This window comes from Crinia signifera, chromosome 1 (assembly GCF_055691185.1).
Source record: "Crinia signifera chromosome 1, ASM5569118v1, whole genome shotgun sequence".
Taxonomy (NCBI): domain Eukaryota; kingdom Metazoa; phylum Chordata; class Amphibia; order Anura; family Myobatrachidae; genus Crinia; species Crinia signifera.
Genome location: NC_139217.1, coordinates 478,796,833 through 478,810,406, shown reverse-complemented (window position 1 = coordinate 478,810,406; position 13,574 = coordinate 478,796,833).

The window sequence follows — 13,574 nt, the reverse complement described above, 5'->3', positions numbered from 1 at the left end:
TAATATATAAAAAGGTACTTACCTAGTAGCCAGCCCTCTGGCATTTGGTGGTCGGTAAATCGGTTCCAGAGGGCTGAGTGTCTCAGAATATAGGCGTTGTGGCAGTTCCCAGGAAAGCCTGCAACAACACTCAGGATTTTCAGGTGAGCATTGGATACAACCTGCACGTTCAGGGAGTGCCGCCCACGCCAATTGATGTAGACGTGGCCCCGCACGTGCGGTGCCCTAATCCCAATGTGTGTGCAGTCTATAGCTCCCAGCACGTGAGGGAATTCTGAGAGTCTATAGAAAGCCAACTTGTGGTCCTGCCACTCCTGCTCAGAACTGGGGAATCTGATGTATGTCCGCCACAACTGCTTTAAAGCAAGTAACACTTGAGTAAAATGCTTAGAGAAAGTGTCCTGTGATACCCCCAAGGACCATGAGGTCACAGACTGAGTGGAGCCTGTGGCCAAATAGTAGAGGGCACACATTAATTTGTGCAGGCCAGACACTGCATAGTTGCCTCCCCCAAAAGGGTACAAATCATCTCTCACCTGCTCATATAAGTCCAACAGGTTAATGCGGTTCAGCCTAAACATCCCCACAACCTGTTGATCCGAGAGGGAGTCCAGGTACAGCCGAGCACGATACATACGTGGGGTACGCAGTAGTCGGGGGGCTACCTGGATCTGGCGCGCAGCTTCCTCCCTCCTGCGCAGCTCCTCCAAATGGGCCACATCACAAATAAGCAACTCCAAACCACTCTGCAAAATCTCCATGTCTCAAACCCTCACAGGTGTCCTTAATGATGTTGGGGTTTATGAAGGGGTGTTTGTGAGTGAAAATGAGGGCACCTGTGCTGAAATTAACCATGTGTGCACTTGACCAAAATGAGTTCTGGGCCAAATCTCCAAACAGAACCTGGTCTGAAATAAGTGCGATTATTAGACACCTAAAAAGTGCGATTTGAGAAAACGCATTGCATTAAATAAGCGATTTGTATACTTTTCTGTACGAAAACATCTGGATGCGATATAAATGCGAATTAATCTCGCACTTTTGGTCCGCATGCCTTAACGCACATAATATGCGATTTCAGTTGCTTAGCGCATCCTATTAAATAGGCGATTTGACGGAAAAATGCGATATCGCCATTTTGTTTACTAATTAACGCCAAAAAAAACAAATCTCATCCCATAGAATGTCACCCTAAGTATAGTATAAATGGCACTATAATGGAAACTACTGAGGAAGAGAGGGATCTAGGTGTCACTATTTCAGGGGACTTAAAGGCAGGTAGGCAATGTAACAAAGCAATGAAGAAGGCAAGTCAGATGCTTGGTTGCATAGGGAGAGGTATCAGCAGTAGAAAGAAGTAATAATGCCACTGTATAGGTCATTGGTACGACCTCACCTAGAGTATTGTGTTCAGTTCTGGAGGCCATATCTCCAGAAGGATATAAATACATGAGAGACTGTACAAAGAATGGCAACTAAAATGGTGCATGGCCTACATCACAAAACGTACCAGGAAAGACTAAAAGATCTTAATATGTATACTTTAGAGCAGAGAAGGGAAACGGGGGACATGATAGAAACTCACATATATCACGGGCTGTAACAAGGTGCACTGGAGACACTACTTACAGTAGATGTAGCTGCCCCTAATAAATTCAGCTCCATATGATTTATCTGTCCCTGCATAGCAATTAAGGCATCGGTCTGTGCAGCTATAGCTTGAGTTTGCCCTTGAACACTGTCACTAAGGCTGGCAATTTGACTATTGTGTTCACATAGGGCCTGAGTAATTTCAGACATACGTGTGTCCAGGGTGGTAGCCATCCTGACTTGTGTGCCCACAGCAACACAGACACTGCTGGTCAATTTTATAACTTGTTAAAACAAGTTTCTAATGTAGCCTTGAATATTGCCAATTTGGTGGCTTTGCATGGACATAAACTGAATTTGCTTACTTTTAAATGTATGCAATGAGTGAGCAATCTGAGTAGATGGTGTGTGGGGTGATTGGGTGGGTGCAGTGGTGTAGCTAGGTGTCGCGGTGCCCGGAGCAAGGGCATGTTTCGCCCCCCCCCCCCCGATTTGAAGTAGGCGTGGCTCTTGCGCAGCAAAAAGGGGGCGCAGCCTAACATTATACCACACACTGTAATGCCCATTGCACATTTTAGCAAACTTTGTAATACCCATTACACATAAAGCCACATGCCGTAATGCCAATTACACATAAGGTCACACATGATGCCCATTACATACTATGGGTGACATTCTATGGATTGAGATAAATGCGCATGTTATTTTAGCGCACCACATCGCCGCTATTCGCCCTTTTTAAAATCGCATTTTTTTGTAATAATTCGCATATTTAATGTGATGTGCTTTGGAGGCTGAAAAGTGCGAAGTGGTTCGATTTGCGGCGAAGTGGTGCGAATTTACGTCACAAAAAAGTGTGATTTCTTCCGCCGGTCATGTGCGAGTTTTGGACCAACCGGAGTGCGATTTACAAAACTGTCTCCGCATGACTAAGAACCCCCCAACCTATTGGCCCATCTCTGTCCCCTCCATTATGCATCACACCCCCTATATAAAGGGGCATTGGCGCCATTTCACTCTTTGATAGGAAGTAAGGAGCATGGAGAGGAGCAGTGGCAGTGTGATTAGAGGAAGAGGAGTTGGTGGCAGAGTGAGGAGTGGCAGAGGGAGCAGTGGCAGAGTGAGGAGTGGCAGAGGGAGCAGTGGCCATTATACATCTGACACATAAGTGCCACTTACCTCAGGGCTTGACGAAAAAAAATATAAATCTAGGAGCCAGGATGAAAATGTAGGAGCCATTTTTATTTAGATCGCATCACATCTAGTTGTAACAATAGCATGCGTTTTGAACTCTATGTGATCTAGTTCAGAAAGAACATACTGCACATACTTTTTGTACCATGCAATGCTCAGGGGAGCGCATTGCCTCGCACGGTACAATTCGTACAATATATGGGCACCATATCTCACCCACAGGGGAGATGGAGAGACTGTCATGGAGAAGGAGGAAAGAGAGAGAGACAGGAAAGACATTAGGGACAGAGAGAGAGGTGAGATGGGGAGGAGGTGAGTGAGGGTTGAGAGAAAGAGAGGTGGCAGGCCAGAGTAAGGAGAGAGGGGACGGTGGCGGGGGGGGCAGCAGGGAAGAGAGTGGGTGACAGACTGGGTGGATGAGAGAACAGCAGAGAGAAAAGGGGACAGGAAGAGAGCAAAAAAGAGGAAAGATGGTGTGGAGGAGAGGTGAGAGAGGGGCGAGGTGATGGCGCAAGAGGGAGGGCATGATACAGGGTGAGGTGCCAGGGGGCGAATAAGTAAGGTGATGGAAGGAGAGGTGAACGGGGGTTAGGTGAGATGGGGTGAGCCAACAGGGAAGTGATAGAGAGGGTAAGGTGCTTGGTTGGGCAAAGGGGTGAGGTGACCAGAGGTTACTTGAGAGGGGGTGAGACAACAGGGGGAAATAGAGAGGGTGAGGTGGTGGAGGGGTAGTGATAAGGGGCAAGAAGGAGTGAGATAATTGGGATGAAGTGACAGGGGAAGAGTGTATGGGAGGGTAGGTGAGGCAAGTCTTATCACCAGAATCTGCGGGTCTCCTGGTCCTCAGCACCAGCCACTGCTCATCTGGTCCGTCTACTGGCCGCTGCTTGCCTTAGTACCCCCTGCTCCCAGTGCCAGCCCGCTACTTGACTGGGGGGGATCCGCTGCTCTGTTTAGGAGGGGTAGGGGGGGTCAGGCAGCGCTGCCCGCACTGTGGATGGACTGAGGGGGATGGGACAGCGCTGCTGCTGCACTCTTGGGAGAGGGGGGGTCTGGCAGTGCTGCCCGCTCTGTGGTTGCACTGAGCAGGAGCGGGCTGCATGGCTCCGGTGCCCTTCCATGTCCCGCCACCCGGAGCCCATGCTCCGCCCTCCCTACGCCTCTGGGTGGGTGATGGTTGGTTGGGTGTCACCACAGTTGATGCCTTTTCAGTCTGTGATGTTGTCATGGTTTCTTTATCAGTTCAAAATGATTCGACGGGCTGGAGAATTATCTCCATATCTTCGTCCATCATTTCCAATGTGTGGGTTGTTGCCCTAGTTGTGATGATCCTGTGGGAAGAGAAAAATTGGTAAGTATTCAACCATAGCAGTGCAGTATATGTGTACTTAGATGATACTAAGGTGTATTGAGGGTTATGTCGGGGAGAGGTAGGGCTGGGTCCCCCACGGGACACCGCCTCCCTGTGCCAATAGTGCAGGCAGCGGTGGAGAGGGACAGCGCTGGGATCAAGGCACCGATCCCAGTGCTGCAAGCATGGAGGGCGGTGAAGCGGCGTTGGACAGAGCGGGGCTTTGGATCTGGTGCTGCTGCGGCCACCAATCCAAAGCGCAGCTCGCGGCAGTTTAAATCTCCCGCCGTTTGGGAGCCAATCACAGCTCCCGAATCGGCGGCCAATGGCAGACGGCCACGGCGAGCCAATCAGTGCTCGCCGCGCCATCCTCAAGCCCGCCCCTGGCGTCTGACGTCAGACATCGCCGGGAGGCGAAGAAGGAGGAGGACCCCACGCTGGCAGAGCGCAGGAGCGCCCCGGCTGAAGATAGGAGACAGCGGCGGCGGAGGAGAGAAGAGCTCCGGCGGCTGCTGAAGAGGCCAGAAGACGCGGGGATCAAGCCAGAAGATCTCCGGCGCTGCCTGGAAGAAGAGGGGAAGAGGCACCGCCAGGACAGGCCAGTGTAGAAGAAAGAAGATGGCGGCCGCCCACGGAGAGGCCAGCGGGGGTGGGAAGCATCAGAGCTGAGGAAGCTCCCCCCCGCGGCCTCTCCCAACATCAGGTAGGCGGCCCCAGGCCACCTACCCCTCCCTAGACCACCGGGGAATCTGGCACTAGGCCCGTGGGTACTTTCAGGCTCCTCCGGCCTGTGGGCATTGTAGTCGGGCCCTCTTGGCCCGTGGGCATTTAATTGTTGGGCCCTCCTGGCCCCTGGTATTTAGCTGGGCCCTCCTGGCCCCAGGGCTTTCTTCCCCCCCAATTAGCCTGGCACTAGGCAGGAGATGAATGTAATGTAGGCTATTGTGCATGTGATATGGGTGTGTGTACTGTATGTGTAATGGTGTCACAGTCATTCCCGTTGGTACATAGCAGCAGGAGAGGAATGTAATGTAGGCTATTGTGTATGTGATATGGGTGTGTGTACTGTATGTGTAATGGTGTCACATTCATTCCCGTTGGTACGTAGTGGCAGGAGATGAATGTAATGTAGGCTATTGTGTATGTGACATGGGTGTGTGTACTGTATGTGTAATGGTGTCACAGTCATTCCCGTTGGTACGTAGCGGCAGGAGAGGAATGTAATGTAGGCTTTTGTTTGTGACATGGGTGTGTGTACTGTATGTGTAATGGTGTCATAGTCATTCCCGTTGGTACGTAGCAGCAGGAGAGGAATGTAATGTAGGCTATTGTGTATGTGACATGGGTGTGTGTACTGTATGTGTAATGGTGTCACAGTCATTCCCGTTGGTACGTAGTGGCAGGAGATGAATGTAATGTAGGCTATTGTGTATGTGACATGGGTGTGTGTACTGTATGTGTAATGGTGTCACAGTCATTCCCGTTGGTACATAGCAGCAGGAGAGGAATGTAATGTAGGCTATTGTGTATGTGACATGGGTGTGTGTACTGTATGTGTAATGGTGTCACAGTCATTCCCGTTGGTACGTAGCGGCAGGAGAGGAATGTAATGTAGGCTATTGTGTATGTGACATGGGTGTGTGTACTGTATGTGTAATGGTGTCACAGTCATTCCCGTTGGTACGTAGCAGCAGGAGAGGAATGTAATGTAGGCTATTGTGTATGTGACATGGGTGTGTGTACTGTATGTGTAATGGTGTCACAGTCATTCCCGTTGGTACGTAGCGGCAGGAGAGGAATGTAATGTAGGCTATTGTGTATGTGACATGGGTGTGTGTACTGTATGTGTAATGGTGTCACAGTCATTCCCGTTGGTACGTAGCAGCAGGAGAGGAATGTAATGTAGGCTATTGTGTATGTGACATGGGTGTGTGTACTGTATGTGTAATGGTGTCACAGTCATTCTCGTTGGTACGTAGCAGCAGGAGAGGAATGTAATGTAGGCTATTGTGTATGTGACATGGGTGTGTGTACTGTATGTGTAATGGTGTCACAATCATTCCCGTTGGTACGTAGCGGCAGGAGAGGAATGTAATGTAGGCTATTGTGTATGTGACATGGGTGTGTGTACTGTATGTGTAATGGTGTCACAGTCATTCCCGTTGGTACGTAGCAGCAGGAGAGGAATGTAATGTAGGCTATTGTGTATGTGATATGGGTGTGTGTACTGTATGTGTAATGGTGTCACATTCATTCCCGTTGGTACGTAGTGGCAGGAGATGAATGTAATGTAGGCTATTGTGTATGTGATATGGGTGTGTGTACTGTATGTGTAATGGTGTCACATTCATTTCCGTTGGTACGTAGTGGCAGGAGAGGAATGTAATGTAGGCTATTGTGTATGTGATATGGGTGTGTGTACTGTATGTGTAATGGTGTCACATTCATTCCCATTGGTACGTAGTGGCAGGAGATGAATGTAATGTAGGCTATTGTGTATGTAACATGGGTGTGTGTACTGTATGTGTAATGGTGTCACAGTCATTCCCGTTGGTACGTAGCAGCAGGAGAGGAATGTAATGTAGGCTATTGTGTATGTGATATGGGTGTGTGTACTGTATGTGTAATGGTGCCACATTCATTTCCGTTGGTATATAGTGGCAGGAGAGGAATGTAATGTAGGCTATTGTGTATGTGATATGGGTGTGTGTACTGTATGTGTAATGGTGTCACATTCATTCCCGTTGGTACGTAGTGGCAGGAGATGAATGTAATGTAGGCTATTGTGTATGTGATATGGGTGTGTGTACTGTATGTGTAATGGTGTCACATTCATTTCCGTTGGTACGTAGTGGCAGGAGAGGAATGTAATGTAGGCTATTGTGTATGTGATATGGGTGTGTGTACTGTATGTGTAATGGTGTCACATTCATTCCCGTTGGTACGTAGTGGCAGGAGATGAATGTAATGTAGGCTATTGTGTATGTGATATGGGTGTGTGTACTGTATGTGTAATGGTGCCACATTCATTTCCGTTGGTATATAGTGGCAGGAGAGGAATGTAATGTAGGCTATTGTGTATGTGATATGGGTGTGTGTACTGTATGTGTAATGGTGCCACATTCATTTCCGTTGGTATATAGTGGCAGGAGAGGAATGTAATGTAGGCTATTGTGTATGTGACATGGGTGTTTGTACTGTATGTGTAATGGTGTCACAATCATTTCCGTTGGTACGAAGCAGCAGGAGATGAATGTAATGTAGGCTGTTGTGTATGTGACATGGGTGTGTGTACTGTATGTGTAATGGTGTCACAATCATTCCCGTTGGTACGTAGCAGCAGGAGATGAATGTAATGTAGGCTATTGTGTATGTGACATCGGTGTGTGTACTGTATGTGTAATGGTGTCACAATCATTCCCGTTGGTACGTAGTGGCAGGAGATGAATGTAATGTAGGCTATTGTGTATGTGACATCGGTGTGTGTACTGTATGTGTAAAGGTGTCACAGTCATTTCCGTTGGTATATAGTGGCAGGAGAGGAATGTAATGTAGGCTATTGTGTATGTGACATGGGTGTGTGTACTGTATGTGTAATGGTGTCACAGTCATTTCCGTTGGTATATAGTGGCAGGAGATGAATGTAATGTAGGCTATTGTGTATGTGACATCGGTGTGTGTACTGTATGTGTAATGGTGTCACAATCATTCCCGTTGGTATATAGTGGCAGGAGAGGAATGTAATGTAGGTTATTGTGTATGTGACATGGGTGTGTGTACTGTATGTGTAAAGGTGCCATTTATTTTCTCATTAACTGCAGCCTCTGTATCAGAACTCATTTATCTGGATCGTTGTGGTGCGTTAGCACTTCGGGATGGATGATCTGCAAAGGAAATGATGGACAGGTGTTACATCACCAATTTCAATCTATGAGCATGAAATTTCTCTAGGTTACCCTTGCTGGGATATGTAGTTCCACAGCAGCACTATTGTAATGCTAACGTTACAAGAGACCATTACAGTTATAAAACATTGCAATGTATGTTGTGCATGAAATGTGTGAACACTTACCAGCTAGGATTGGCGTTGGTGGCCTATCTGTATCGGCCATATGGAGCCCAGGAAGGACCTCTGGGGGGATGATACGCTTTAACTTCTGCTCGTAGGAGGTTTGGGGCTTCTTCCTCCAGTCCGGGTATCCTCTTTCACCTCAGTGGCCATTGTGGTCTTTAGTTGCCGTTTAATATCATTGAATCTTTTCTTCACATTTCTCACTATGCGTTTGTGGCTGCTGACTGCGTTGACCGCCTCTGTAATGGAGTTCCACATGGCCCTCTTCTGCTGTGCAGTGGTTCGGTTGTTATGTTTCCCCAGCAGCCGGTCATATACAGGGATAATTGCCCTGACTAGTGTGGCATTTTCCTCATAAGAAAACCGCACCTTCCGGCCACTTTGGGTGCGTCCACTTTCTGCCTCCTCCTCAGGCCAGTCAACCTCTGAGATGTGGCCCTCCTGCAGCTCCTCCTCTGTCTGTGTGGTGAAGAGGTCCTGGGTTAGTGGATGCAAGAGAGTCCTCCACCTCCTCCTGCTATGCCTGCTCCCCCGGGGTCCAGGCTGGGCCAGGCCTTGCTGTGGCCATGCTGCCTGCCACACTGCTGCCTCTCCCTCTCAATGTGCTGCTTCTCCCCCTGGCTCCTCTGGCGCTGCTGCTGCCTGTCAGTGGGCCACTACTCCCTCTGCCACCTGCACTCACTGCCACTCCTCTCCCAGACATCGCTCCTCTCCATGCTCCTTACTCCCTTTCCATACCTCCCAACTTTGCGTCCTCAACAGTCGGGACACCCAGAAGCGCGCCTCCGGCGTGGCAAAATTTCCAGGGTTGTGGCCTAATTTTCAGGGCGTGGCCTATATTTTCGTCATTGTGGGGGCATGCCCAGCAGCTCTGTGAGCTGCTGGACATGCCCCCAGCCCCCTTGGCAGCAGGAATAGACGCTGTGTGCAAGCGTCTATTCAAGTTGACAGGGGGGACCCCCAACTGCCCCCCCACCGCAGGATACTGCCGGCCGTGGGAGGGACGTGGGAATATCCCCAAAAATAGGAACATTCCCACGATAGGAGGGACAGTTGGGAGGTATGCCTTTCAAAGGTTAAAATGGCGGCTGTGCCCCTTTATATAGGAGGTGTGATGCATAATGTAGGGGACTTAGGTGGGCCAGTAGGTCAGGGGGTTATTTGGCATGCGGCGGCAATGTTGTAATTCGCACTCCGGTTGGCCCTAAACTCACACATGACCGGCGGGGAAAATCGCACAATTATGTGTCATAAAATCACATCGCATCTCTTCGCACTTTATCACACTTTTTGGCCGCATTTTGCATCCCATTAAATATGCGGTTTACAAGGGAAAATTTTGATTTTGGGCACCGCACCTTAAAAAGGACATAAATGAATTGGAACAGGTACAGAGAAGGGCGACTAAGCTAGTAACAGGTCTGGAATCACAAGAATACAAAGCTAGGTTATACCAGGCTGAATATGCGGGCATGTACTGAGGCTCGAGAGAAATAAATTCTGTACTGAATTAAGAAGAGGATTCTTCACCATTAGAGCAGTAACATTCTTGAACTCATTGCCGGTGGGGTAATTACAGCGACTACTGTTAATTAATTTAAATCAAAACTGGATGCATTTGTGACCACTAAGGGAATCCTATAGATATAAATTAGGCTTTACAATGTGGGTACATCTCCAAAGATCCCTAGTGTAATCCCACACATTCCCCCAGACTATTGCCCAGCCACTAAAAGGCATTGGTAACCCTGATCCTTTGTTCTGGACAAACATATAGCAGGAAACCACAGGTGTTGTTAATTAGCACACAGTGATTCACAATAGATCTTAGGAAAACCCAGATAGGATCTAAGCAGTCCTACTGCTGTTGCTCTAAAGTTTGATCCTGTTGTTCCACTTTATCTTCATTTGGAACAATGCTATCTCTGCCACACTATAACTTTCTATTTTATTTACTGTGATAAAATAGGATTTATTATGCTCCAGCAATTTTATAATAATACCAACAGATGAGCGTCATCCGGCAGCGATGATGCAGGAGCGTGCAGCAGCGCTTACCGCTGCCCCGTACACACTGGGTGGCTTTCACATAAAAGCAGCCCAGTGTGTACAGGGCTTTAGGGTCATTAATGTAATGCTGTGTTACAGCTGTACACAGGTCGCAGCAATATCACATTACTGATACGCACAGGTCGCAGCAATATCACATTACTGATACGCACAGGTCGCAGCAATATCACATTACTGATACAAACAGGTCACAGCAATATCACATTACTGATACACACAGGTCGCAGCAATATCACATTACTGACACACACAGGTCGCAGCAATATCACATTACTGACACACACAGGTCGCAGCAATATAACATTACTGACACGCACAGGTCGCAGCAATATCACATTACTGACACGCACAGGTCACAGCAATATCACATGACTGATACACACAGGTCGCAGCAATATCACATTACTGATACGCACAGGTCGCAGCAATATCACATTACTGATACGCACAGGTCGCAGCAATATCACATTACTGACACGCACAGGTCACAGCAATATCACATTACTGACACGCACAGGTCGCAGCAATATCACATTACTGACACACACAGGTCGCAGCAATATCACATTACTGACACGCACAGGTCGCAGCAATATCACATTACTGACACGCACAGGTCACAGCAATATCACATGACTGATACACACAGGTCGCAGCAATATCACATTACTAACACACACAGGTCGCAGCAATATCACATTACTGACACGCACAGGTCGCAGCAATATCACATTACTGACACGCACAGGTCACAGCAATATCACATGACTGATACGCACAGGTCGCAGCAATATCACATTACTGATACGCACAGGTCGCAGCAATATCACATTACTGATACGCACAGGTCGCAGCAATATCACATTACTGATACGCACAGGTCGCAGCAATATCACATTACTGATACAAACAGGTCACAGCAATATCACATTACTGATACACACAGGTCGCCGCAATATCACATTACTGACACGCACAGGTCACAGCAATATCACATTACTGACACGCACAGGTCGCCGCAATATCACATTACTGACACGCACAGGTCACAGCAATATCACATTACTGACACGCACAGGTCGCAGCCATATCACATTACTGATACACACAGGTCGCAGCAATATCACATTACTGATACACACAGGTCACAGCAATATCACATTACTGATACACACAGGTCACAGCAATAACATCGGATTATACTTGCCGATAATTCCTTTTCTTCCTAGAGACCATGGCAGCCATCACATTGGGATATCGTCCCATTCCTTGAGTTAGACAGGTTACTTTTTTCCCAGGCTCCTCCCTCTTGGGTATATATCCCTGCTCCTCCCCTCTCCTGGTGTCTTTTCGAGTGTCTCCTTCCTCTCTGGGAAAAAAGAACATAAGGGAGGGCAAATAATGGCTGCCATGGTCTCTAGGAAGAAAAGGAATTATCGGCAAGTATAATCCGATGTTTTCTTCTACGATCCCATGGCAGCCATCACATTGGGAATACCAAAGCTAGATACACGGGAGGGCCCAGTCAAGTTATAATTCTTTTAATTATCCATCACACCATGTAATACTTGATCCCCAAATTGAGGGACAGACACATTTACTTCATAATGTCTAGAAAACGTATGAACTGAGGACCAAGTAGCAGCGTCACACAGGTCCTTTATCGACGCCTTCGCCTTCAAAGCCCACGAAGTCGACGTAGCCCTTGTGGAGTGTGCCGTGACAATTGCTGGAACTTCTCTTCCCTCCAATTTGTACACGAATACAATGACTTCCCTGATCCATCTTGAGATGGTTTGCTTCGTAGGAGTCAATCCCTTCCTTGACCCCTCAGGGATTATAAATAAACTCTTTGCCTTCCTGATCTCCTCTGTTCTTTTGAGATAAGTAGTAATACTCCTTACTACATCTAAATTGTGCAAGACCATCTCTTCCTCATTCTTGGGTTCTGGATAAAACGTTGGCAGAGAAATTTCTTGGTTCAAATGAAATTCAGAAATGACTTTGGGGAGAAAATGAGGATTGGTTCTAAGAACAATTTTATCAGGAAGAATCTTCAGATATGGCTCTTCTGCCCATAGCGCTTGGAGTTCACTGACTCTTCTCGCTGAGGTGATGGCGACCAAAAATACGGTTTTCCAATTTAAGTGCTTTAATGAGATCTCTGCTAACGGTTCAAAAGGTGGATTCATCAGAGCTTTTAATACTAGATTTAGGTCCCAAGAAGCAACCAGAGATCTAATTGGAGGTCTCATCCTCTTGATCGCATTCCCGAACCTAATAATCAGTTGTTCCTCCGCCAGTCTTCTCTCTAATAAGACACTTAAGGCTGAAATCTGAACCTTCAATGTTGAATTAGCCAGACCATCTGCGAACCCCTTGTAAAGGAACTGTAAGACATCAGCAGTTGTAACTTCTTGTATTGCCTCCATTGACCCTCTCCAGTTGAGAAACGCTCGCCAGACCCTATAATAAGCCACAGACGAAATCTTCTTTCTTGCTTGAAGCAACAGAGAAATCACTTGGTCCGAAAGACCCTTCTGCCTCAGATGGCCCCGCTCAATCTCCACGCCGTCAAAGCTAACCCTGCGGGATCTGGATGTAACAGCTGCCCCTGCATCAGAAGTTCTGGAACCACCGGCAATGTCCAAGGTTCTTGAACTGCCATTCTCAGCACTGTTGTAAACCATGCCCTCCGGGGCCAAAAGGGAAGAATGACTATCACCTCTGTCCCATCGTCCATTATCTTCCTTAGAACTTTGGGAATTAGTGGAAACGGGGGAAACACGTACCCCAAACTGCACGTCCACTGGACGGAGAAAGCATCTATCGCTGCTGTCTGGGGAAGAGAGTATCTGGAGAAGAATCTGTTCACCTTCTTGTTTAAGTGTGTCGCCATTAGATCTACTTCCGGCACCCCAAATCGGCTGATCACTTCTCTGAAGACTCTTCCGTTCAGCTCCCATTCCCCTGGGTGCACCTTGTTTCTGCTGAGGAAATCTGCCAGAATGTTCTGCTCCCCTGGGACATGAATGGCTGTTAACGACTCCACGTTCTTTTCCGCCCAAGATAGTATCCTTGAGAGTACTGTCATGAGCGACTTGCTCCTGGTTCCCCCCTGGTGATTTATGTAGGCAACCACCGAGGTATTGTCGGACAAGATTCTTAAATGTGTTCCCATGATCGTCTGGGAAAAGTTTCTCATCGCTCTCCATACGGCCTCTGCTTCTCGCCAGTTTGACGAGTTTGCACTCTCTTTCGCCTTCCACGTGCCTTGAATTGTCTCTCCTTCGCAAT